The sequence below is a fragment of the Macaca nemestrina genome, chromosome 11, assembly GCF_043159975.1.
Source record: "Macaca nemestrina isolate mMacNem1 chromosome 11, mMacNem.hap1, whole genome shotgun sequence".
In the NCBI taxonomy this organism is placed as follows: domain Eukaryota; kingdom Metazoa; phylum Chordata; class Mammalia; order Primates; family Cercopithecidae; genus Macaca; species Macaca nemestrina.
Genome location: NC_092135.1, coordinates 123,266,453 through 123,293,227, shown reverse-complemented (window position 1 = coordinate 123,293,227; position 26,775 = coordinate 123,266,453). Strand labels below are relative to the sequence as shown.

The 26,775-nt window shown below is 36.5% G+C and overlaps 1 long non-coding RNA gene across 5 annotated transcripts in view; it reads right to left on the bottom strand.

Annotated features, from left to right (window-relative positions):
- LOC105481326 (uncharacterized) overlaps positions 1-26,775 on the bottom strand; it is a 430,141-nt gene that overhangs the window by 227,590 nt on the left and 175,776 nt on the right. For all 5 annotated transcript variants that reach the window (XR_011610083.1, XR_011610082.1, XR_011610085.1 and 2 more), the window contains exon 2: positions 13,926-13,989. This is a non-coding gene — a long non-coding RNA (uncharacterized lncRNA). The remainder of the gene's footprint in view (positions 1-13,925; positions 13,990-26,775) is intronic.

Genomic DNA, 26,775 nt, shown 5'->3' with positions numbered 1-26,775 from the left:
TGCATACCACAAATCTTTTGTTAATGTGGAAAAATCTTAAATTTCAAAATTAGTTGCAAAAATAATCCAAATTTCAGTCACTTTAAACACATGCATGTTATCCCAGCACAACATGTTGCAACTTCTTCATGTGTAATTTAGCCAATTTGCTTTTATTTATATGTTTAATCTACATTTTCCAGAACAATTAATATTAGCTTATAAACAAAATTAAGGGCTCATTTAACAGGCTTATTTTTGGAAACACAACAAAAGCAGACTTGAATGATAGGTAGATATGAAATGTGGAGGTCTCACCTATGCCAGAAAAAAAAAATCAAAGTTCACTGCAACTATCTTTTTACAATTGTCCCTCACTACTAACCAGAAAGATTGAGAGATAACCTGGACATAGGTTAATGTTATTTTGAAACTCACACATCAGTTCAAACTTAAAGAATTAAATAAGATCCAATGTGATGCATTTTGAAAAAGAAGAAAATTTTCTGCTTCTTAACCAAAAAGAAAACAAATCTCCTAAAGGTAAACTAGCCTGTTGGGTAATGATGTTTTGAAAATTAGAAAATATTTGAAGATAGGAGTGGGAGGGTTCACTACAGTGTGATTTTACAGACCTGTTAAAACAAGATTTTGCCTACTTATTTGGTGGTGAACGTTTAACAGCTGCTGATTAATGTAGTTTTCATTCTATATACATTTAAAATTACATGATGTAGCTAAGGCACCGGAACCTGGTTTGGATAAGCTGGATTCTTGAAGAGTTTCCTAAGGAAAGGGTGTATCTGAATGAAAAGCAACTTTTCAGAAGTTGTCTCTTGAGCAGCCTAACTATTCAAACGTATGACTGCAACACTTAAATGTTGTAGAATCCTGTTACTCAAAACAATTCCTCCGTACGTCTTCCGTAATAAACCTGTCCCTAGCAAAATGATCCTGTGGCTGAGGGGTTGAAGCGGCATGTGGGGAAGCGTGTCTACAGCATAACATTTTTGTTAAATCAAAGAAAAGATGAAATAGAAGAGAGATAAATTTCCATATACAACTGACAACCCAATCAGACAGCAGCTCACTAATCCCTGCACTTCCTCAGGGGGAACTGTGTCCTCTCCTTCTACTGCGGCTCACGTTGGGGGTTCCACCTTTGCCATTGCTTGCATGCCCACACCTTCCCCAGCTCCTGACCACCATCGAATTTAGCCATCATCCTTCTCACTTTCTCACGGTCTTCTCATGTTATCTAATTTCTGCTAAGTTGTTAACGCTCAATAGTGATATTCCTATAGCATTTCTCCCATTTGATATATTTGAAGGTTTGACCAGAAGCCTTACCTTTTATGTGCTAATAACTAACAAACGATATATTCAAGGCATCATACAGAAGAGACTGAGAGGAACTGTGGACCTAGATAAGAGAGCAAGAAACGTTTTCAGTCTCTCAAATTTTGCCACATGTAAGGTGATCTGTTGCACCTCAATGCAGGATTAGATCTTTGCTTACCTTGCATATACAATGTATAATTAACATATTAAATGGTAATTTATAGACTGAGTCATTTTAGAATCATTTAAGACATATTTCCTATGCAGATTTAACTACATATTTTACACTTTCCATTTTATATTTTTCATTCTCTGAAAATTCACAATCCACTTATGACTTAATGGAGTTTAAATATTTAATGGGTAAGGAAATCAGAAAGACAAGGCTTAAGATAAACAGAGCCTGGCAAGAGATGGCCAAGTCATTGGTCTGACAGCTTTGCAGACATGGAAGGAAGCGATTAGAGAAAGAGAAAATAGGCTAACTAGGAAGCAAATGAAGAAACAGATTTTGTGAGATTTTGTTTTGAACAGATATATTTGCCCTCTTTAAAAGTCAGAAGAACAACAGCAAAACAACCTTAAAAGAGGCTTGACACACCAAAGCAGATTAAGCAGAAATTCAGCTGTCACCAGTTCCTAGAATCAGAGTTAAAGCTAGGTGACCACCTGGATATAAAACCTTCCAGGGCTGGGCGCAGTGGTGCATGCTGATAATCTCAACACTTTGGGAGGCCCAGGTGGGAGGATCACTTGAGCCCAGGAGTTCATGACAAGCCTGGGCAACATAGTGAAACCTCATATATACATATATATGAGAGAGAGAGAGAGAGAGAGAGCTTAGTGGCTTATGTCAGTAGTCCTAGATACTTGGAAAGCTGATGCAGAAAGATCACTTAAGGTCAATAATTCAATGCTTCAGTGAGCTGTGATTGTACCACTGCACTCTAGCCTGGGTGACAGGGAGAGATTCTGCCAAATCAGGAGGACTTTCCAGGCCAGTAGGTGAATTTTTATTCATTTTGTGTGTGTGTGGAGGGGTAGGGGGAGAATAGTTTTGAGCAGAGGAAAATCATAAACTGATTTATATTTTAAGGGAAAATTTTAAAGTTTAGCATTATCTATGAGATCTCCAAATACATTTATCTAATGGGTTATAGAAAAATGTTAATTAAAATAATTACTTTATTGAAATAGATATGAAATAGTAATGAATGTCACAATTTGGTTGTGTCACAATTTGCTCTTCAGAAAGGGTTCTGAAGAATTTTTTTAAATCAGGTTTTCAACCTAAATTATCAGCCAAATTCAGATCAGTTTAGGGTTTTTGATGTTGCCAGGGCCCAGCAAGGGGGAAGCCATGGATTATCTAGACTAATGCTTCCATTTCACAGAGGAGCAAACTGAGTCCTAGAGATGCTTGTTTGGTAACACGAGAGATACAGGCAGAACTCAGACAGGACTGCAAAGCTCCTCATTCCTAACACATTTCCCTTTCCCAAGCATTGTTATACTTTGAATACCCTGAACACGTAAGTTGGAAAACATAAAGTAGATACAAATCAACCTGAAAGTCAAACTAAATAATATTTTGAAGGAGATCCATCAAGCAGGACCTTAAAGAGTTCTATTAGGGGCTGGGTGCAGTGGCTCACGCCTTAATCCCAACACTTTGGGAGGCCAAGGCGGGCAGATCACAAGGTCAAGAGTTTGAGACCAGCCTAGCCAACATGGTGAAACCCTGTCTCTACTAAAAATACAAAAATTAGCCGGGTGTGGTGGCGGATGCCTGTAGTCCCAGCTACTCAGGAGGCTGAGACAGCTGAGGCAGGAGAATCACTTGAACCTGGGAGGCAGAGGATGCAGTGAGCCGAGATCACGCCACTGCACTCCAGCCTGGGCGACAGAGCGAGACTGTTTCAAAAAAAAAAAAAAGAAAAAAAAAGAAAAGAAAAGAAAAAAGAGTTCTATTAGAATCTAGATATTTGTAGAGGATTTTTTGTTTGTTTGTTTCAAATGGAATAAATCAATAGAAGCCTGGAAACCAAAACTTTGGCTTCAAAGCCTCTCTTGGCAACTTTGACTTATTAATTAATATCTGCCACCTTTATTTTTGAGCTGTCAATTAGAGAAAACATTCAAGAATCTGTGTGAAAAATAGCCAAAAGTGAAATGCATGAAAGCATTTTCCAAGCGTCATCTCAAAACTAAAAGAAAAAAAATTGAAAAAAAAAAAGACAATGGAGTATAGTATATGAATTATTTTATAGATTAAAAAGTAATTAAAATGTATTTAGACAGCATGATTTTATTTATTTGCATTTAAAATAAAAAATATTGACTACATTGACAGGCAATATTTTAAAACCCTATTAAAGAAATAAATAAGCTAAAAACAGATGTCAACAAATCACTAACTACATCATAATAAATGAGCACAATTTTGTAAGGATTTTTATAAGGCAAAATGTATATTACAAGTAAATTATTGGTCGTCACAATAAATGATCATTTCCTAATCTAAATGCATACTCACCACTTCAGCACAGGACAGCCTAGAGAGCATCCAATTACAGAGATGAGCCAAAACTTCAAATTTACATTCAATATTTTATTTGTTATTTGTAATTAGATATGATGATTAATTTACTGACTACAAGAATGTTCACAACTGGTCTTACAAATATTTTAAAGCATATAATTTTCTCATAATGTGGATTTAAAGAAAGGTCATCTAGATTTGAAAGATTTCCAAGGTATGTTAAGCTTAAAATGACATATGGAGTATACTTTTTCTGTTAATCTATTTTTTCTGCTGTTAATTATGAAAATGGAAATAGAATTAGAAATGTTTACACAATATTTAGCATGTTTCTAAATGTCGGGGGAAAGTTCATTGTTTGCACAATGATATGGCTTGGCTCTGTGTCCCCACCCAAATCTCATCTTGTAGCTACCATGATTCCCATGGGTTGTGGGAGAGATCCAGTAGGAGATAATTGAATCATGGGGGTGGGTCTTTCCCGTGCTGTTCTTGTGATAGTGAATAAGTTTCACAAGATCTGATGGTTTTAAAAATGAGTTTCCCTGCACAAGCTTTCTCTGCCTGCCACTATTCATGTAAGATGTGACTTGCTCCTCCTTGCCTTCCACCATGATTGTGAGGCATCCCCAGTCATGTGGAAATGTAAATTCATTAAAACTCTTTCTTTTGTAAATTGCCCAGCCTTGAATATGTCTTTATCAGCAGCATGGAAATGCACTAATACATAGGCCAATGACTTACTTAATTACAGCCTTCTGTTTCAAAGATGAAATGTTCAAGCATTTAAGATTTTCCAGTAAAGACTGACATAACTCTAAAATTACATGGCATGAACACTCAATAACTTTCAGTCTTACCGTTTTTATTAATTATTTTAATGTATATAGCCTACTGATGTGAAGAGAGAAGGGAAATTACTTACAGAGATTATGGCAAAGAAGAATGATATATCGTACTTTCTGTACCATCAGGATATCAGTGTCATGTTTATGGTCTCAACTGATAGTATTTGTATCAGTATTATTACTATTTTTACACTACTAGTATTATAATAAATAAATTTATATAACTCTTTACAGGTCTTTAAGCACTTTTGTGCATCGTATTAGTCAGGATTCTCTGGAGAAACAGAACCAAGAGGCTATATGTGGATCTACTTGAGATTTACTATGGTACTTGGCTCAGTACTACGGAGGCTAAGATGTTCTACAACATGTTATCTGCGAGCTGGAGAACCAGGAAATCCAGTGGTGTAATTTTGTCTAGTCTGAAGGCCTGAGAATGAAGGCAGCCTATAGTGTAAGTTCTGGTCCAAGTTCAAAAGCCTGTGAGCCAGGAGCACCAATGTCCAAAGGCAGGAGAAGATGAATTTCCCAGCTCAAACAGAAAGAGCAAATTTGCCTTTCTCCTTCTTTTTGTATTTGGGTTAAGAGGGATTGGATGATAACAGCTCACATGGATGTTGGTGGATCTTCTTTACTCAGTTGACTCATTCATATCCTAATTTCCAGAAAGACTCTCAGAGATACACTCAGAAGTAATGTTTCACCAGCTCTCTGGGTCTCTGGATGTCCCTTAGGCCAGTCAAGTTGACAAATAAAATTAACCATCACATTTATATATATTCTGTCCTTTAATCCTTAAAACAACACTTTGGAGTAGACATTATTATCTTTTTACACATGAGGATACTGAAGTTGGGTAAGTAATTGGTATAATGAGGATTAAAATTGAGGTTCATAAAACTGCCATTTTTCTGATTGTTTAATGGGAGAGTTGTGATGGTTGTAATAGATGTGGGAATGCAGATATACGATCCACAGCACTTACATTTAAATAATTCATAATGATAGCTGGAAAGAATGCATTGGAAAGCCATTTGACAAATAAAGTATACTCAATTTATCAATTTAAAACTTTGGTTAATAAGTTATAACAAGGTTGTAGGATACAAGATTAATATATGAAAATTACTTTCCTATATGCCAACAATAAGCAATTGGAATCTGAAATTTGAAACATAATACCAGGCCAGGCACAGTGGCTCACACCTGTAATCCCAACACTTTGGGAGACCAAGGCAGGGGTATCACTTGAGCCCAGGAGTTTGAGACCAGCCTGGGCAATGTAGTGAGACCCCCATCTCTACAAATAATAATTTTTTAAAACCTAGCCAAGCTTGTTGGTGCATACCTGTGGTCCCAGCTACTCAAGAGGCCTAAAATTCTCTTTTTTTCTGTTGTGTCTCTGCCAGGCTTTGGTACCAGGATAATGTTAGACTCATAAAATGAATTAGGGAGGATTCCCTCTTTTTCTGTAGATTGGAATATTTTCAGAAGGAATGGTACACGCTCCTCTTTGTACCTCTGGTAGAATTCGGCTGTGAATCCGTCTGGTCCTGGACTTTCTTTGGTTGGTAGGCTATTAATTATTGCCTCGATTTCAGAACCTGTTATTGGTCTATTCAGGGATTCAACTTCTTCCTGGTTTAGTCTTGGGAGAGTGTATATGTCCAGGAATTTATCCATTTCTTCTAGATTTTCTAGTTTATTTGCGTAGAGGTGTTTATAGAATTCTCTGATGGTAGTTTATATTTCTGTGGGATCGGTGGTGATATCCCCTTTATCATTTTTTATTGCATCTATTTGATTCTTCTCTCTTTTCTTCTTTATTAGTCTTGCTAGCCGTCTATCAATTTTGTTGATCTTTTCAAAAAACCAACTCCTGGATTCATTGATTTTTTGGACAATTTTTTGTGTATCTATCTCCTTCAGTTCTGCTCTGATCTTAGTTATTTCTTGCCTTCTGCTAGCTTTTGAATATGTTTGCTCTTGCTTCTCTAGTTATTTTAATTGTGATGTTAGGGTGTCAATTTTTAGATCTTTCCTGCTTTCTCTTGTGGGCATTTAGTGCTATAACTGCTTTAAATGTGTCCCAGAGATTCTGGTATGTTGTGTCTTTGTTCTCATTGGTTTCAAAGAACATCTTTATTTCTGCCTTCATTTTGTTATGTACCCAGTAGTCATTCAGGAGCAGATTGTTCAGTTTCCATGTAGTTGAGCAGTTTTGAGTGAGTTTCTTAATCCCGAGTTCTAGTTTGATTGCACTGTGGTCTGAGAGACAGTTTGTTATAATTTCTGTTCTTTCACATTTGCTGAGGAGTGCTTTACTTCCAACTATGTGGTCCATTTTGGAATAAGTGTGATATGGTGCTGAGAAGAACGTATATTCTGTTGATTTGGGGTGGAGAGTTCTGTAGATGTCTATTAGGTCTGCTTGGTGCAGAGCTGAGTTCAATTCCTGGATATCCTTGTTAACTTTCTGTCTCGTTGATCTGTCTAATGTTGACAGTGGAGTGTTAAAGTCTCTCATTATTTGTGTGTGGAGTCTAAGTCTCTGTAGCTCTCTAAGGACTTGCTTTATGAACCTGGGTGCTCCTGTATTGGATGCATATATATTTAGGACAGTTAGCTATTCTTGTTGAATTGATCCCTTTACCATTATGTAATGGTCTTCTTTGTCTCTTTTAATCTTTATTGGTTTAAAGTCTGTTTTATCAGAGAGTAGGATTGCAACCCCTGATTTTTTTTTTTTGTTTTCCATTTGCCTGGTAGATCTTCCTCCATCCCTTTATTTTGAGCCTATGTGTGTCTCTACACATGAGATGGATCTCCTGAATACAGCACACTGATGGGTCTTGACTCTTTATCCAATTTGCCAGTCTGTGATTTTTAATTGGAGCATTTAGCCCATTGACATTTAAGGTTAATATTGTTATGTATGAGCTTGATCCTGTCATTATGATGTTTGCTGGTTATTTTGCTCATTAGTTGATGCAGTTTTTTCCTAGCATTGATGGTCTTTACAATTTGGCATGTTTTTGCAGTGGCTGGTACCAGTTGTTCCTTTCCATGTTTAGTGGTTCCTTCAGGTGCTCTTGTAAGGCAGGCCTGGTGGTGACAAACTCTCAGCATTTGCTTGTCTGTAATGGATTTTATTTCTCCTTCACTTATGAAGCTTAGTTTGACTGGATATGAAATTCTGAGTTGAAAATTCTTTTCTTTAAGAATGTTGAATATTGGCCACCACTCTCTTCTGGCTTGTAGAGTTTCTGCTGAGAGATCCGCTGTTAGTCTTATGCGTTTCCCTTTGTGGGTAACCCAACCTTTCTCTCTGGCTGCCCTTAACATTTTTTCCTTCATTTCAACTTTGGCAAATCTGACAATTATGTGTCTTGGAGTTGCTCTTCTCGAGGAGTATATTTGTGGCATTCTCTGTATTTCCTGAATTTGAATGTTGGCCTGCCTCACTAGCTTGGGGAAGTTCTCCTGGATCATGTCCTGCAGAGTGTTTTCCAACTTGGTTCCATTCTCCCCGTCACTTTCAGGTACACCAATCAGATGTAGATTTGGTTGTTTCACATAGTCCCATATTTCTTGGAGGCTTTGTTTGTTTCTTTTTACTCTTTTTTCTCTAAACTTCTCACTTCATTTCATTCATTTGATCTTCAGCCACTGATACCCTTTCTTCCACTTGATCAAATTGGCTACTGAAGTTTGTGCATGCATCACAAAGTTTTCGTGCCATGGTTTTAAGCTCCATCAGGTCATTTAAGGACTTCTCTACACTGTTTATTCTAGTTAGCCATTTGTCTAATCTTTTTTCAAGGTTTTTAGCTTCTTTGCAATGGGTTCAAACATCCTACTTTAGCTCGGAGAAGTTTGTTATTACCGATCACCTGAAGCCTTCTTCTCTCAACTCGTCAAAGTCATTCTCCATCCAGCTTTGTTCCATTGCTGGTGAGGAGCTCCATTCCTTTGCAGGAGAAGAGGCACTCTGATTTTTAGAATTTTCAGCTTTTCTGCTCTGGTTTCTCCCCATCTTTGTGGTTTTATCTGCCTTTGGTCTTTCATGATGGTGATCTACAGATGGGGTTTTGGTGTGGATGTCCTTTCTGTTTGTTAGTTTTCCTTCTAACAGTCAAGACCCTCGGCTGCAGGTCTGTTGGAGTTTGCTGGAGGTCCACTCCATACCCTGTTTGCCTGGGTATCACCAGCGGAGGCTGCAGAACAGCAAATATTGCAGAACAGCAAATGTCGCTGTCTGATCCTTCTGGAAGCTTTGTCTCAGAGGGGCACCCGGCTGTATGAGGTGTCAGTCGGCCCCTACTGGGAGGTGTCTCCCAGTTAGGCTACTTGGGGGTCAGGGACCCACTTGAGGAGGCAGTCTATCCATTCTCAGATCTCAAACTCCATGCTGGGAGAAGCATTACTCTCTTCAAAGCTGTCAGACAGGGATGTTTAAGTCTGCAGAAGTTTCTGCTGCCTTTTGTTCAGCTATGCCCTGCCCCCAGAGGTGGAGTCTACAGAGGCAGGCAGGCCTCCTTGAGCTCCACCCAGTTCGAGTTACCTGGCCGCCTTGTTTACCTACTCAAGCTTCAGCAATGGTGGACGCCCCTCCCCCAGCCTCATTGCCACCTTGCAGTTTGATCTCAGACTGCTGTCCTAGCAGTGAACAAGACTCCGTGGGCATGGGACCCTCCAAGCCAGGCATGGGGTATAATCTCCTGGTGTGCCGTTTGCTAAGGCTGTTGGAAAAGTGCAGTATTAGGGTGGGAGTGTTCCGATTTTCCAGGTACCATCGGTCACGGCTTCCCTTTACAAGGAAAGGGAATTCCCTGACCCCTTGTGCTTCCCAGGTGAGGCAATGCCCTGCCCTGCTCCGTGGGCTGCACCCACTGTCTGACAAGCCCCAGTGAGATAAAACCCAGCACCTCAGTTGGAAATGCAGAAATCACCCGTCTTCTGCATGGCTCACGCTGGGAGCTGCAGACTGGAGCTGTTCCTATTCAGCCATCTTGGAACCTCTGGCCGACAATTTCATGTATACAAACAAACTGAGCCTAAAGTTTATATAAAAATGGGAAGGTCTAGAATAGCCAAAACAATACTGAAAAAAAAAAAACTTAGATGAAGGACACTATTTTTTTACTATAAAGCTACAAAAATCAGGAAAGCCTGGTATTAGTGAGAGAAAGAATACATAGATCAATGGAACAAAATAAACAGTCCAGAAACAAACTCACAAATATAGTCACCTAATCTTTCAGGAGGCAAAATAAATTCAATGGAGAAAAGATAGTGTTTTCAATAAATAGTGCTGAAATAATTCAATGTCCATATAAAAAATAAATCCATAACAGATCTACCATCTTTCACCAAAATTAACTCAAAATGGATCATAAACCTAAATACAAAGTGCAATATTATAAAACTTATAGGAGAAAACAAAAGGGAAAATCTCTGTGACCTTAAGTTTGGTCAAGAGTTTTTAAATACAATATCAAAAATATAATCCAATGAAGAGAAAAATGGATAAATTAGACTTTATTCAAATTTAAAACTTCTGCTCTGTGAAAGGCCTTGTTAACAGAATGAAGTGGCCAAGTCACAGACTGGGCAAAATATTTGCAAAATCCATATATGATAAACAACTTGTATCCAAAATACACAAAGTATATAAGCTCAATAATAAGGAAACAAACAACACAATTAAATAGTAGACAGATGTACTGAACAGACACCTCACAGAAAATATGCATTTGGAAAATAATCACATGAAAATATGCTCAAAGTCAAATGTCATCAGAGAATAGCAAATCTAAAAACTACATAACATGCATGCATATGGGGATGGCTAAAATTAAAAAGAACCTGGAAATATACAATGCTGGTGAGATTGTGGAGTAACAGGAACTCTTCTGTGTTGCTAGTGGGAATGCAAAATAGAGCAGCCACTTTGACAGTTTTTCAGTCTTTTACAAAGGTAAACATGGTTTTAATATATGACCCAGCAATTAAATTCCTAGGTCTTTATCCAGTTGATATACAAACCTGTGTTCACAGAAAAACCTGCACACAAATGTTTACAGCAGCTTTATTAACAATCTCCTCAAACTGGAAGTAACCAAGATGCCTTTCAGTTGCTGAGTGAAAAAACAGTGGAACATCTATATCACACTATTATTTATCAATTAATAAAAGGAGATATCAAGCCATAAACAGACATGGAGCAAACTTAAATGCATACTGCTAAATAAATTAATTCAATATGAAAAGGCTACATATTATATGATTCCGACTCTATGACATTCTGGAAAACACAAAACTATAGAGACAGCAAGATGATCAGGTTATGATTCCAACACTATGACATTCTGGAAAATACAAAACTATAGAGACAGCAAAATGAACAGGTTTTGCCAGGAGTACAAGGCGGCTGGGATAAATAGGTGAAACACAGAGGACTTTTATAATATACAATTTTAGTAAAATTGTATATTATAAAAGTATAATATACAATTATATTATATAATTGTTGTATATAATATAATTGTATAATATACAACTTTTATAATATACAATTTAGTAAGTTGTATATTATACAAAAGTTGTATAATATACAACTTTTATAATATACAATTTAGTAAAACATACAATTTTAGTAAAATTGTATATTATAAAATTTTATATACGTTGGTATCACCTGAGGAGTATTTAAGAAAAGAGTAATTAGAGTCTGAAGGAGTGGAGTCTGGGCACTGATCTGGTTCTACTCATTTAACAAATTTATTTCCATTTATTAATTTATTTACAAATTCGTGATAGGCGGTGTTATGAGGACTGAACAGTCAATGCTGAATGAGGTAGACCTAGTTTATGTCCTCATGGAATCTCCAGATTTTCATAACTGTTCTAAGAGAAATATTTTTCTTAGATTTTAGAGTATCTGAAGTAGTAGAAGAGACCGATTTTGGTGACCAGGAGTGTCCAGACCCCAGTACTCAGCCTGCACTAAGGGTGAATGATATAAAAGACGTGTTGTACTCTCACAATCTAGGACCCTAGGAAAGACAAAGAATAAAACCAACTTTAATATGTTGTAATGAGTAATATAACAATGGCCACTTACAAAGTTTTATGGAATGCACAACAGAGAAAATGCTTGAGGTTACTGGGGAAATGTTGCAGAGAAGGTAAAACTTAAGAAATATACCAGGTGGAGAAGATAAGAAAGAGGATTTCAAGTAGGAGAAGGAGCAAAACTGATGAAATGCATAATGACCCATGCAAACAATCTATAGAAAATGTTTTACACAAAATTCTGTCATGACACATACATCATTGGTACACCTGCCTAAAGAAAAAGGGACTATTGGCCGGGCACAGTGGCTCACGCCTGTAATCCCAGCACTTTGGGAGGCCGAGACGAGCAGATCACGAGGTCAGGAGATCAAGACCATCCTGGCCAACACGGTGAAACCTCGTCTCTACTAAAAAAACAAAAAAAATACAAAAAAATTAGCTGGACTTGGTGGCGGGCACCTGTAGTCCCAGCTACTTGGGAGGCTGAGGGAGGAGAATGGCATGAACCCAGGAGGCGGAGCTTGCAGTGAGCCGAGATCGCACCACTGCACTCCAGCCTGGGCGACAGAACGAGACTCTGTCTCAAAAAAAAAAAAAAAAAAAAAAAAAAAAAGAAACAAAAGAAAAGAAAAAAGGACTATTTCTGATGTGTCATTGGCTAATAGATGAAATACTGAAGAGAGAACACACATTGAATCATGACATATCCAGCTCTCTGATTGTTATTATACATACTTTTTGGGGGTGGGGGATTGGCAGGTTACATTTGAACACAGAAAATATTTGAATGCATTCAGATTCTCTAAACTGCACATACTATGCACCTTGTATAAAATGAGGGTACATTTGGATTTGTATAAATTCAGCAAGATCAATAAATAGCATGTTCAGATTACCTTTAAAAGAAGAGTTTCTTATTAGAAGGAAATCAATAGGAAAACAGCGAGAAAGTGTGGGACAAAGCAAGGTGTCAGTCAAGAAGATGTAAACATTTTTAATAGAAAGGTTACTATAGGTGGAATAAAGATAATTTATACATAATCAAAAGGAAACAAAATATATTTTAAAAGCATTTTATGCATCTTACAATCTAATTTTAATACATAAAAGACTATATCAAATACTACATTATTAAAAGGTAACATTTTTCCTCTTAATAAATCATTGTACAAGTGAATTAAAGTCACTTGGCAAGCTAGTAGCTGTGTCCACATTAAAAATCACTATTATTCTTCACGAAGAATGTAGAAGAATTGGACCATAGAAAAAAACATTATGACTCTAATCATCATGTAGCCTTTCTACCTTTCTAAAGCATGTTTTACTTTGTGAGTCCCTTTCTAATGGCAATGATAGTTCATTTCTTTTTTTTTTTATACTTTATGTTCCAGGGTACATGTGCACAATGTGCAGGTTTGTTACATATGTTGGAACCAACCCAAATATCCATCAATGACAGACTGGATTAAGAAAATATGGCACATGTACATCATGGAATACTATGCAGCCATAAAAAAGGATGAGTTCATGTCTTTTGTAGGGACATGGATGCAGCTGGAAACCATCATTCTCAGCAAACTATCGCAAGAACAGAAAACCAAACACTGCATGTTCTCACTCAAAGGTGGGAATTGAACAATGATAGTTCATTTCTATCCAGCAATTGTTTTCTTTTTTTCTTTTTTTTTTTTTTTTTGCTTAACCCAGTTTGAGTTTCATTTCTGTCACTTGCAACTAAAATTGTCCTGATTAAAACAAGAGCTTCCCTTGACAATAGGACTTTGAAATAAACAGTAATGTGGCAAGATGTTAACAGAACGACTTATAAAATAATTATAGAAAAATTCAGGGCTGATAATATATAGCTATATAGGCATTAGGGCCAACATTTATTCTAATGGAATAACTAATTCTATTTAAATGTTTTGAATATCATCTCTAAATATAAACTTGAAGAAAAAGAAGCCAGAGAAGCAGGGTATGTAAATGTGAGAAAGCTTTGTAAAATATAAAGTGCTGTAGAATTATTAATTATTGATTATTTCTATCAGATAATCCACTGGACCTTGTACTTTTTCTTTCATTGAAAGTTTGATAAGAAAATGCATTTCCAAGAGGGATCAAGTCTCACTTACAAAGTTCAACTTTTCCAATTCATCAACCAGATGAGCGGGTTCTCTGGTCATTGGTGTGAGTCAACTGAAAACAAAAAGAAAGGCTAATTAATGCAAGGCAGAAATAGTGATAGCTTGTAGCCAGAATAGTCTATTGAATTATTCTAAGTACTCCTCTTTGAAACACATCTAAATAACTTTATCACTATCTCACTCATATCAAGGAAATTAACACTTCCCATGAAGTCAGACATTAACCCTATAATTTTTGATAACCTGTTCATGAGGTCACATCTACTTTCTCTTTCTGGATTAAGTGCTCTACTAGCATATTTATTTCATCTTTGTATTTTTAATCTAGAAAATATTACCAAATTTGCCTAATGATTCCTCTCCGTATATAATCTTTATGCATTCATACCTGTATGTGTAATCTTTGTAGTCTTAAACCATAAGGTAAAACCACCTTCAACTTGACATATACACGATCTCATTACCTCATCTAAAACTTTTATATTCTTCTTTATATTTCATTTATACCTTGTATTTACATATGAACACGTCCTTGTATTTTGCTTTTTGAAAGTCTTTTCATCACACTTTGCTTCTACTTTTACATTTCCATAATTTCTGATATAAATTCTGCAATTCAACCTTCAAATTGATACATAGGTTTCAATAACTTATACAGGATAAACATAATGTAAAGCCTTCTTATAACGTTGCTTGCTAACATAGTCTTCTCTTTCTAAAGTGCAGAGATCTGATCTGGTTCCCTAAGCTTTTATCCATGAAGATAAATGCCAACTTTAAGGAATTCAATGTACTTTCTTCTACAAACTGTGTACCATTCTAAACATATTTCTAATATGTACCTGAATCCTTGGGGTTCCCTCTATTCAACTTGGAAGACTGACAATAAGACCACCTGAGCCCTGTCTCATTAATGGTCAATACTCAGCCGGATTTTCAAGCTTAAAGAAACTGAAAATCAAACCTATAGCCTCCAATGTTGTATCCATGACACCTGACACTAAAGACACCAAATAAAAGCCCACATCACACATACAGGCAAAATCAAATAAAATGAATAGAGGAGTTTTCAAAAAAAGTTTTTAAGTCAGAGCAACATAATGATCTCAAATCTCAGACACTCTGGCAGGAGTTCAGATTATTATAAACACATGGAAGAAAGTACATGGTGGGCTTTTGTATATGAATTTATATTTTGCCTACACATGCAAGCAGTGGAGTCGAGTTCTGTTTCCACTGCAGTTCATGCTGTTTCTCCCTGCAGAGACAGAAAGCAAAAACTGGACCATGGGTGATTTATGTTTCCAGGCCTTCCAGTCGAAGATGCCCCAAGCTACTTTTAAGTCAAACAGCAGAAAAACAAATGAGGTCTCTGATGTTTTGTCTATAGAATATTGAAACAATTCATTGAAAAAATAAATACTTGCTCACATTGATTGTTCCGTATTGGAAAATATAGATGAGCACTTGCATAGGGACCTCTTTTACAGCACATATGTTTGTTTCCACTAGGAAACTAACCTTTTCAAGAAAAAGGCTTATGTCTGACGCTTATTTCTAATGTCTATATACCTAACAGGAAACTTGATTGCTAGTAAGTGCTCTATAATTTGCTATTTGACAAATGGATGGATGAATGAATGAATGAATGAACAAGTGGGTAAAACGTTGCTGTCATGAATCTTACCGTTAAACTAAATTCTGTTCATATTTTTATACCTAGTCTCAGTCAGTAACTTTTGTAACATGACAGTCTGCACAGAGATCAACATGCTAATGAGTATGGGTAAACATTTTAAAGAGCTTCAGAATATGAATATCGTGATGAAGAAAAAAAGTAAACACATCAAGCAGCCGAGTCTAGGATATACAGCTTATAGCTTTTTTTCCCTTAGTAATGAAGGAAAACGGAGAAGAAAGTATAAAAGGCTCATCTCCAGACAAATCAAATATGAGATGCTTGCAAGGATCTATTTAAAAAGGAAATTGTCTTCTGTGACCTTTGCAAAGTCCATGAAAGATAATATACTCAAGGTATCAAAAAGACTAAAGGTGTGTTTGCTAAGAATTAAGACTAGTGGCAAAGCATAATTTTACTTTCAAACTTCGTTTTGTAAAGAGACCATTTCACTCTGACTTATGAAACATTGAATTATAGGATACTCACGTGTCTTTGACCAACATAGAGGTCACACAATGAAAAGGATAACACCATATAAATATGCCATATTTTAGAGACAAGAGAGTATTTAAAAGACAATCAGCAAATTCTGACCTTTTGAAATACCCATTCATTTTTTAACAGTTTCAAAGCAGTGATGTACACTTCTGTTTTTATTCAAATAGAATCTTGTTAGTAATTAGGAGAGAAAACAGCACTTCCTGCACCTTCCAATACTGACAGGCTTTGTCCTATAATTCTACATGTTTATACACATAGACACAGAGACACACACACACACACACAAACTAGCAAGGATTAAAAAGTTTAAATTCTCTGAACTAAAAATTGCTAAACCAAAGCTCCTTGAAAAGTAGACTACACAAATTTTCTCACCTCACATGTCCTCCATAACTCATTTATTGAACAATATTTATTTCCAGCCCAATCTATGCCAGGAAGTGCTGTATGTGCTGGAAATTCAGCATTAAACATAACAGACAAAAATCCTTAGATGTAAGTATTGTACATTCTAGTGCAGAGGAGTTAGACAATAAACATCGTGACTAAGTAAAGCGTGTTGTACATCACTTCTTTGAATGAAAAAAAAAATGAATCATAGTAAGTAGATTGAAGTTCTGAGTGAGGGAGAATTTTTAATGAAATGGTTAGAAGGTGTGCAAGGGCTTGATGAAGCAAGGGATTTAGCCAAAAGGACATCTGCTAGTAGACTGCTCTAAGCAGAGAGAAGAGCCAGGGCAAAGGCCTTAAAATGGAATGTGTCTGCTGAGTTTGAGAACAAGAGGACAGCAGTATGGCTACAGGATCTGAGCAAGGGGAAGAATAACAGGCGATGGGTCAGAGCAGGAAGAGGGCCCCCACAACAGGTACAATTTTATAAGCTACTATAAGGACACGGTTTTACAGGGTTTTGAGCACAGGAATGATGTGATCTAACTTAAAACAAAACTTTCAACAATTTACATTGTCTGATTTACTAATGTTTCAAGTAGCATTTACTGCATTTCAAACCACCTAAACGTAGCGGCTTAAACCAATAAACATTTATTTAGATCAATAGAGCTAGACTGAGCTAAATTGTTCCTCCGTTAAGTCTCAGTAGGTCCGCTCATGCGTCTGTGGTCAGCGGCTGGTTAGGAATGTTGTCTTACTTGTGGAGTTTAGATGGTTGTCAGACTGGAAGACAGAGGCAACTGGACCATATGCGTTCCATCATCCATTAGACTAGACTGGAATTCTTCTTCTTATTGGGATTGCAAAGGTTTTCAAGAACAGAAACAGGACAAGTCCAAATGCACACATACTTTTCACACCTCTAGTCATATCTTACCATTAATAGCTTTTGTCTCATTGGCCAAAGCAAGTTCATAGGCTTCACATCTTGATAGAAGGAAAAGAATATTTGGCCATTTTTGGCAGTCCACTGAAGCTGATCTTAGACTACAGAGGAACAGGAATGAAGGCAGTGCAGGAATATGAGGGTTTTGCAATAATCCAGTGAGAGGTGAAGTCTTAGACAGAGACTGTAGCAGTAGGGCCTAGAAGAAGTGTTTTTGTTTTCTAAATATATTTTGAAGGTTGAGCCAAAAAGATATTCTGGCAAATTGGAACTGTGGAATGGGATAAAAAGAGGAGTCAGAGATAAACACAGCATTTTGACCTGAGCAGCTAGATAGATGAAGTTTTCATTAATTGGTAATAGCAAGTTTTAAGGTAAGTTTTGAAGTTCACTTTGTGACTAGTTAAGTTGAAGACATTCATTAAATAGCATAGGGAAAAGTTGAACTGAAGGGTATAATTTATACCAGAGTTAAGTGGTGCACTCAAGTCTGCAAATATAAATTTGGAAGTTGTCAAAAACCAGGCAAGACTAGATAAGAACATCAAAGGAATCACTATCAATAAATTAGAGTAAAGACAAAGGACTGAGCTATAGACACTCTAAAATTAAGAGTTCTGGAAAGAGAAGAGATCAGCAAATGAGACTATAAAGCAGTTGTCAGTGTGATAGAAAGTAAGCCAGAAGTATCTGTTGTTGTGGAATTTAAGTAAAGAAAAGTTTTCAAGGATGACAGAGTGTTCAACCACATGTCCAATGCAGCTGACAGGTCAAATAAAATGGGCACTTATAATTTCCTTTCGAGTTTTCAACATGGGTCAGATGACTGATGACCTTGAAAGAGCAGTTTCAGCGGAGTGATGGATTCAAGAAAAAATGTTTTGACAAAGGAGAAAAGGCAATAAAATACAGAAAAGGTAGTCATTTTAACAGACAGTGCTGAAACTACTGGATAGCTACATGCAAAAACAAACAAACAAACAAAATCAGAATCTAGACACAAACCATATACCTTTCACAAAAATTAACATGGATTATAGACCTAACTGTAAAACACAAAACTACAAAACTTCTAGAAGATAACATCGGAGATCATCTAGATGTCCTCAGATGTAGCAGTGACTTTTTAGTCACTGCTCTTACATTTAAGTCTTTGTTCCATTTCATGTTGATTTTGTATATGGTAAGATATAAGGGTTTAATTTCATTCTTCTGCATGTGGATGTCCAGTTTTTCCCAATACCATTTATTGAAGAGACTATCCTGTCCCCACTTTGTGTTATTGGCACCATTGTTGAAAAACAGTTGGCTGTAAATGCACGAATTTATTTCTGACTCTCTGTTCTATTGGTCTATGCGTCTGTATTTATGCCAGGACCATGCCATTTTGGTTATTGTCACTTTATGGTATATTATAAAGTCAGGCAGTGTGATGCCTCCAGCTTGGTTCTTTTTGCTTAAGATTGCTTTGACTTTTCAGAGTCTTTTGTGGACTCTGAAATTTTAGGACTATTTATTCTATTTCGATGAAGAGTTATTAGTATTGTGATAGGGATTGTATTGAATCCACAGATCACTCTGGGTGGGATGGACATGTTAACAATGTTAATTCTTCCAAACCTTGAACACGGGATAACTTTATGTTTATTTATGTCTTCTTCAACTTTTTTAACACTGTTTCACAGATTTTTAGTAGAGATCTTTTTTACCCTGGGTTTTTTTTTTTTTTTTTTTTTTTTTGAGAGGGAGTTTTGCTCTGTCACCCAGGCTGGACTGCAGCGGTATGATTTCAGCTCACTGCAACTTCTGACTCCCGGGTTCAAGCGATTCTCCTGTCTCAGCCTCTGAGTAGCTAGGACTATAGGCACGTACCACCACGCCTGGCTAATTTTTGTATTTTTAGTAAACATGGGGTTTTGCTATGTTGGCCAGGCTGGTCTCGAACTCCTGACTTCAGGTGATCCACCCACCTCGGCCTCTCAAAGTGCTGGGATTACAGGCATGAGCCACTGTGCCTGGTGCCTTTTAAATTAAATTTACTCTCAAGTATTCATCTTTTTTGTAGCTATCATAAACAAATTGTTTTCATGATTGCTTCTTCAGATAGGTTGCTATTTATAAAAATGCTACTGATTTTCACATCCTGCAATTTTACTGAATTTACTTATTACTTTGAATAGGTTTTTTCTGGTAGAGACGTTGGGGTTTTCTGTATAAGATCACTTCAGATGCAAACCAGGACAATTTGACTACCTTCTTTCCAATCTGAATGCCTTTTATTTCTTTCTCTGGCGTAATTGCTCTGGCTAGGACTTCCAGTAATATATTGTATTGAAGTGGCAAGAATGAACATACTTGTCTTTTTCTGGATCTTAGAGAAAATGCTTTCCTTTTTTTCTGATATGATATGTGGATTTGTCCTACATTGCCCTTATTATGTTAAGATACATCTTTTATATGCATAATTTGTTGACAGTTTTCAATGTGAGATGTTTACTTTTGTCAAATTCTTTTCTTCATCTATTGAAATAAGCATGTGGTTTTGGTCCTTCATTCTCTTAATGTGATGTATCCAATTTTTGACTTGCCTATATTGAGCCATCCTCCCATCCTTGGGATGAATCCCACTTGATCATGATGAATGATCTTCTTAAAGTGTTGTTAAATTTGTTTGCTATTATTTTGTTGAGGATAATTGCACCTAGGTTCATCGGGGATATTGGCCTGTAGATTTTGGGTTTTGTTGTATGCAGTTTTGGCCTCACAAAATGAGTTAGGAAATATTCATTCCTCTTTAGTTTTGGGGAAGAGTTTGAGAATAATTTGTATTAGTACTTATTTAAAAGTTTGGTAAAATTAAGCTGTAAAGCCATCTGGTTCTGGACTTTTCTTTTTGATGGGAAAACATTTATTACTAATTCAATCTCTTTAATTGTTATTTGTCTGTTCAGATAAGATATTCTAGTCTTTGTAATTCAACTTGGTAAGTTGTATGTGTCAAGGAAGTTATCCATTTCTTCTAGTTTATTAAATTTGTTGGTTTACAATAGTCTTTTATAATCTTTTGGATTATGTGGTATCTGTTGTAATGACTTGGTTGTCATTTATGATTTTATTCACTTGAATGTTTTTCTTAGTCTAGGTAAAGGTTTGTTCATTTTGTTTTTTCAAAAAATAAGTTCTTAATTTTGTTGATATTTTCTATCATTTTTCTAGTCTCTATTTTATTTATTTCTGCTCTAATCTTTATTATTTCCTTTCTTCTACCAATTTTGGTCTTTAGTTTCTTCTTGTTTGTCTAGTTGCTTGAGGTGCAGCATACGGTTTTTTGTTGAATTGTTCTTCTTTAGTATAGACATTTATCGCTATAAACTTCCCTCTTAGAACTGCTTTTGCTGCATTCCGTAAGTTTCAGTATGTTGCGTTTCATTTTTATTTCTCCCAACATATTTTTTAATTTCACTTGTAACTTATTCATTGATCCATTGGGTTGTTCTAGAGTATGTTACTTAACTTCCATATATTTGTAAATTCTCCGAAGCTTCTCCTGTTATTGACTTCCAGTTTTACACCTTGTAGTCAGAAAAGATACATGACACGATCTCAATCTTCTTAAATTTGATAAGACCTATTTATGAGTTAACATATGATCTGGCCTAGAGAATGTTCCATATCCACTTAAGAAGAATGTGTATTCTGTAGCTGTTGGATGAAATGTTCTGTAAATGTCAGTTAAGGCCATTTCGTCTACAGTATAGTTTAAGTCTGATGTTTCTTCATTGATTTTCTGTCTGCGTGATCTGTCCATTACTAAAAGTGGGGTACTGAAGTCCCCTACTATTATTGTATCACAAACAATATCTCCCTTCAGATCAATTAATATCTGCTTTACATATTTAGGTGTTCCAGTGTCGAGTGCATATATATTTAAAATTGTCATATCCTCTAGCTAGGTTGACCCCTTTATCACTATATAATGACCTCCTCTGCCCTTTTTACAGTTTCTGATTTAAAGTCTATTTTCTTTAATATAAACATAGCTACTCCTGCTTTCTACTGGCTTCTGTGTCATGAAATATCTTTTTTCATCCGTTTACTTTTAGTCTACGTGTGTTCTTACAGGTGAAATGGGTCTCTTTTAGGCAGAATATAGTTGGGTATTGTTTACCTATTCATTCAACCATTCTATGTCTTTTGATTAGAGAATTTAATCCACTTACTCTGAAGGTAATTATCGATAAGTAAAGATTTACTATGGCAATTTTGTTGCTTGTTTTCTTGTTGTTTTGTAGAACTCTTTTTCCTTTCTTTCTCTCTTGCTAACTTCCTTTGTAATTAAGTGATTTTTCTCTAGTGGTATGTTTTAATTCTCTGATTTTTATTTTTAGTGTGTCTACTATAGGTTTTTACTTTGTGGTTACCATAAAGATTATGAAAGTTTATTTCACTCCCCCAACATTTTGAATTTTTGGTGTTACAATTTACATAGTTTATATTTCATATCTCTTAATACATCATTGTAGTTATTACTATTTTAATAATTTTGCCTTTTAATCTTCAACTGAAGTAAGTGATTTGTATACCACCATTACAGTATTAACCTTTTTCCCATTTGCCTGAAGAATATTCACCAGCAGCACTTGCAGCTTCAGTGTTTACCCTGATATAACTTTGCCATGATATATCTAGCTTTTATTATTATTTTTGCATTGCTCTAGTATATTGACTTTGAAAACAAAAGACATCATTTTATTTATAGCATTCTGTTTTTAGTACTGGTATTTCCATTTACAAAATATAGTAATTTTCAATTGCTGAAAATATCAAATCCTAGAAAATGTAGCATTCCTACATGTGATGTTAACATCCTTCTTGAACAGTTGTTGGCCAAAGATTCGTCTGATGAATCCAATTTTTCTGAAACAGACGATTCTGATGATTCAGACATTCTGATGTTAGTTCTGTTTAGAAGTAACTCCAAGAACAGTTTTTATATTATATTTTCACAATGAAAATCAGTCAGATTTGCTTCAGCCTCAAAGAGTGTGTTTATGTAAAATTAAATGATTGCTGGCAATAAGCTGTACTTTTTTTCTAAACAGGAAAAGGGTTAAGTATTCTGAATATGATTGTTTACTTACTTTTACCAGGGAGTTATACATTTTCAGATGTTTTTGTGTTACTCATTAGTGTTCTCTTCTTTCAGTTTGAAGAACTCCCTATATAGCATTTCTTGTAAAACTGTCACAATGATAATAAAATCACTCAGCTTTTGTGTATCTGAGAAAGTTTGTTTGTTTTTGTTTTTGTTTTATTTTATTTTATTTTAAATTCTGGGTTATATGTGCAGGATGTGCAGGTCTGTTACATAGGTAAATGTGTGCCATGGTGGTTTGCTGCACCTATCAACCCATCACCTCGGTATTAAGTCCAGCATGCAAAAGCTATTTGTCCTGATGTGCTCCCTTCTCCTGCCTGCCCCCCACCAACAGGCCCAAGTGTGTATAGTTCCCCTCCATGTGTCCATATGTTCTCATTGTTCAGCTTCAACTTATAAGCGAAAATATGTAGTGTTTGGTTTTCTTTTTTCTTTCTTTTCTTTAAATTTTACTTTAAGTTCCTGGATACATGTGCAGAATGTGCAGGTTTGTTACATAGGTATATATGTGCCATGGTGGTTTGCTGCACCTATCAACCTGTCATCTAGGATTTAAGCCCTGCAGGCATGAGGTATCTGTCCTAATGCTCTCCCTCTCCTTGGTCCCCACTCCCCAAAAGGCCCCAGTGTGTATTGTTCCCCTCCCTGTCTGTGTCCATGAGTTCTCATTGTTCAACTCCCACTTATGAGTGAGAATATGCAGTATTTGGTTTTCTGTCCCTGTGTTTAGTTTGCTGAGGATGATGGCTTCCAGCATCATCTATGTCCCTGCAAAGGACATGATCTCATTCTTTTTTTTAATGGCTGCATAGTATTCCATGGTGTATATGTACCACATTTTCTTTATCCATCTGACAAGGTCTAAAATCCAGAATCTACAAGGAACTTAAACAAATTTACAAGAAACAAACAACCCCATCAAAAAGTGGGCAAAGGATGTGAACAGACACTTCTCAAATGAAGACATTTATGCAGCCAACAAACATATGAAAAAAGCTCATCATCACTGATCATTAGAGAAATGCAAATCAAAACCACAATGAGATACTATCTCATGCCAGTCAGAATGGCAGTTATTAAAAAGTCAAGAAACATTAGATGCTGGCGAGGCTGTGGAGAAACAGAAACGCTTTTACACTGTTGGTGGGACTATAAATTAGTTCAGCCATCTTGGAAGACAGTGTGGTGATTCCTCAAGGATCTAGAACCAGAAACACCATTTTAACCAGCAATTCCATTACTGGGTACATACCCAAAGGAAAACAAACCATTCTACTTTAAAGACACATGCACACATAAGTTTATTGCAGCATTATTTACAATAGTATCTGGGAAAGTTGTTATCTCTCCTTTCCTAAGGACAGTTTTTTGGGGTAACATGTTCTTGGTTGGCAGTTTTTTCCCCTTCAGCACTTTGACTATGACATCCCATTCTCTCCTGACTATAAGGTTTCTGCTGAGAAATATGCCATGTATACTGGAACTCCCTTATATTGTATTTGCTTCTTTTTTCTTGCTCCTTTCAGAGTCCTCTCTTTGTCTTTAATTTTTGATAGTTTGATTATAATATTTCTTGGGGTAGTCTTATTTGGACTGAATGTGATTTGGACTAAGTAATAGTTAACCTTCCTGTATCTGGATATTTATATATTTCTTCAGGTTTGCAAAATATTCTGCTCTTATTTCTTTAAATAAGTTTTCTACCCTTTTATGTTGCTATTATCCTTCTCAAACTCCTTTGACTCAGATATTTCCTCTTTTAATGTTGTTCCATAAATCCTGTAAGCTTTCTTCGTTCTTTGCATTCTTTTTTTTTCTCTCCTCTGACTGTATATTTTCAAGGTATTTTTCTTTGAGTTCACAGATTCTTTCTTCTTTTTGATTAATTCTTCTGTTGATATTCTGTACTGCATTTTTCATTTCATTCATTGTATTTATCAGCCCTTGAATTTCTGTTTTTTTATATTACTTCAATCTTAAATTTCTCATTCTAGCCATTTATTATTTTTTCTTGTTTTGTTTAATTGTTGCTCTATATTTTATTGAAGTTTATGAGCCTCCTTAAAATAGTAATTTTGAATCTTTGCCAGGCTGTTCATACATCTGCATTTAATTAGGGTCAATCACTGGCACTTTCTTTTTTCCATTTGGTGATGTCATGTTTCCCTGATTATTTTTGATTCCTATGGACATGCTTTCATGTCTGCACACTTGAGGTTGTTGGCACTTATTCCAGTCTTTCCATATTGGCTTTGTCTAGGAACACCCTTCAACAGTTAACCTGTTCAGAGATTCCGGCCATCTGGCATAATCTCTAAGCTCAGGACTGCTGCGGCTGATACAGTGCCATGCTAGACTCCTGTAGCAATTGAGGCTGGCATGGAGCTGGGGTGTGCCCAAAGCCCAAGCTAATTGAGGACTGTCTGCCACTAAGGGTAGTCTAGAGCCCAAGGTCATTGTAGTTAGTCAGTGGAATGTGGACTGGAGATCAAGTCTAACTCATAGGGCCTATAGTTTTCCACCTGGTGCTATGGCAGGTCTGGAGGTTCAGTCTACATGTCCCAGGCAAGATTCAGGTTCCATATATGTCTGCTCAGTGCTGGGTTTTACTGTAGTGATCCCAGTACTATTGTCCAAATTAAACTCCCATGCTCGCTTTTCTCCTTTCTTCTAATCCTACTGTATCTCTCTCCATGCTGTGCTGCCTAGGGTGAGGGAAAGAGTGATGGAGGTAATATAAAACTGTCACTCCTACTCTCTTCAATGTCTTTTCAAATTATTGTGCTATAACCAGGTACTGTAATCTCTGACCTGCTTTCTTTCGTTCTTGCGAAAATATTTTTGCATGTGGATAGTTGTTGAAATTGATGTTTCTGCAGGGAACAATCACTGGAGAGTCCTATTCTACCATCTTGCCCTGCCTTCCCATATTATTGCAGTTTTAATTTATGTTGCTTTAGTGACAATTGATGTCATCTCATTAATGACAATTGATGAGAAATATTCTTATTTGTCATTTGTACATAGTCTTTGATAAGGTACCTATTTAAATTTTTTGCCTGGTTTTTCTACACTATTTTCTTTATATAGGTGCTAGGTCCCCAATATCATGATTAGATGAGGTCAGAAACAACGAAAGGATGCAGGAGTGACCTCATTTACTTTTATTCCCAAAGTGGGAAACATTTTTTCCTATATCCACAACTTTGGACTATATGGAAAGGTCCTGGTCCCCAAAGGACCAGGAGGCACTCTTATCAAGGGACATAGCAAGAGCACACTGAACAACAAGCTACTGTAGCCATGCATCACTTCTTTTTTATTGTGTCCCAGGACTAGTAGGCAAGAAGAAGAGTCATCATCTTGGGAGAGCAATTGACCCTGATCTGCAGAAGGAGACAAAGCTGCTGTCACACAGTGGGGCAGGAAGAAATAAATGTGGAATAGAGGTGTTCCACCTGCTTGCCTGCAAACACTTAATTAACCAGCTGTGGCTATGAGGACAAGAGCAGCAGCACCAGCCTTAGAAACATATCGTTCCAGGGTCTCGGAATTTCAGGTAAACCATCAAGATGTGCAATGATGGTGGCTGAGGGCAAGGGGAATGTATAGTGAGGAGAGGTGCAATGAGTACCACTTGGAGACTTAAGATCAACTATAGTTGGGGGAGAGGAGTTCTAGTTCATCCCATTAATTTCCTGTAAAAGGTTCTTCCCACTGGAATTCTGGAGAGCTGCTTCCATTCCATTTCTGAATGGAAAATTGGATCTGTGCAGATAAAGTCTACACTGTCAACCATGGAGGGACATAGCTGGGATACCCCTTGAATAAACTATGACATTCTGCTATAGGAAAGGAGTTAGCTGACAACCACCATTTTCAGAGCCTTCAAAGTTAACCTTAGTTTCAAGTTCCTTCCAAGTAGTAACCAGCCAATGACTGAGCATAGCATGTATCCTGGGACCATTTCAGTCCAATGCAGGACCCTCCAATAGAAGGTCATGGTTCTAGGGTTTTCTTTTGGGTTAGCTGAGACTTTGTCAAAACTACTTCACCATCTGAGGCTCTCCTACCCAATTCCACTTTTTCTCTTTTCACATATATTAGATTTGCATTGCTTTCCGAAGGCTTTAGCTGTTTAGTTCTACTCCATTCTCCG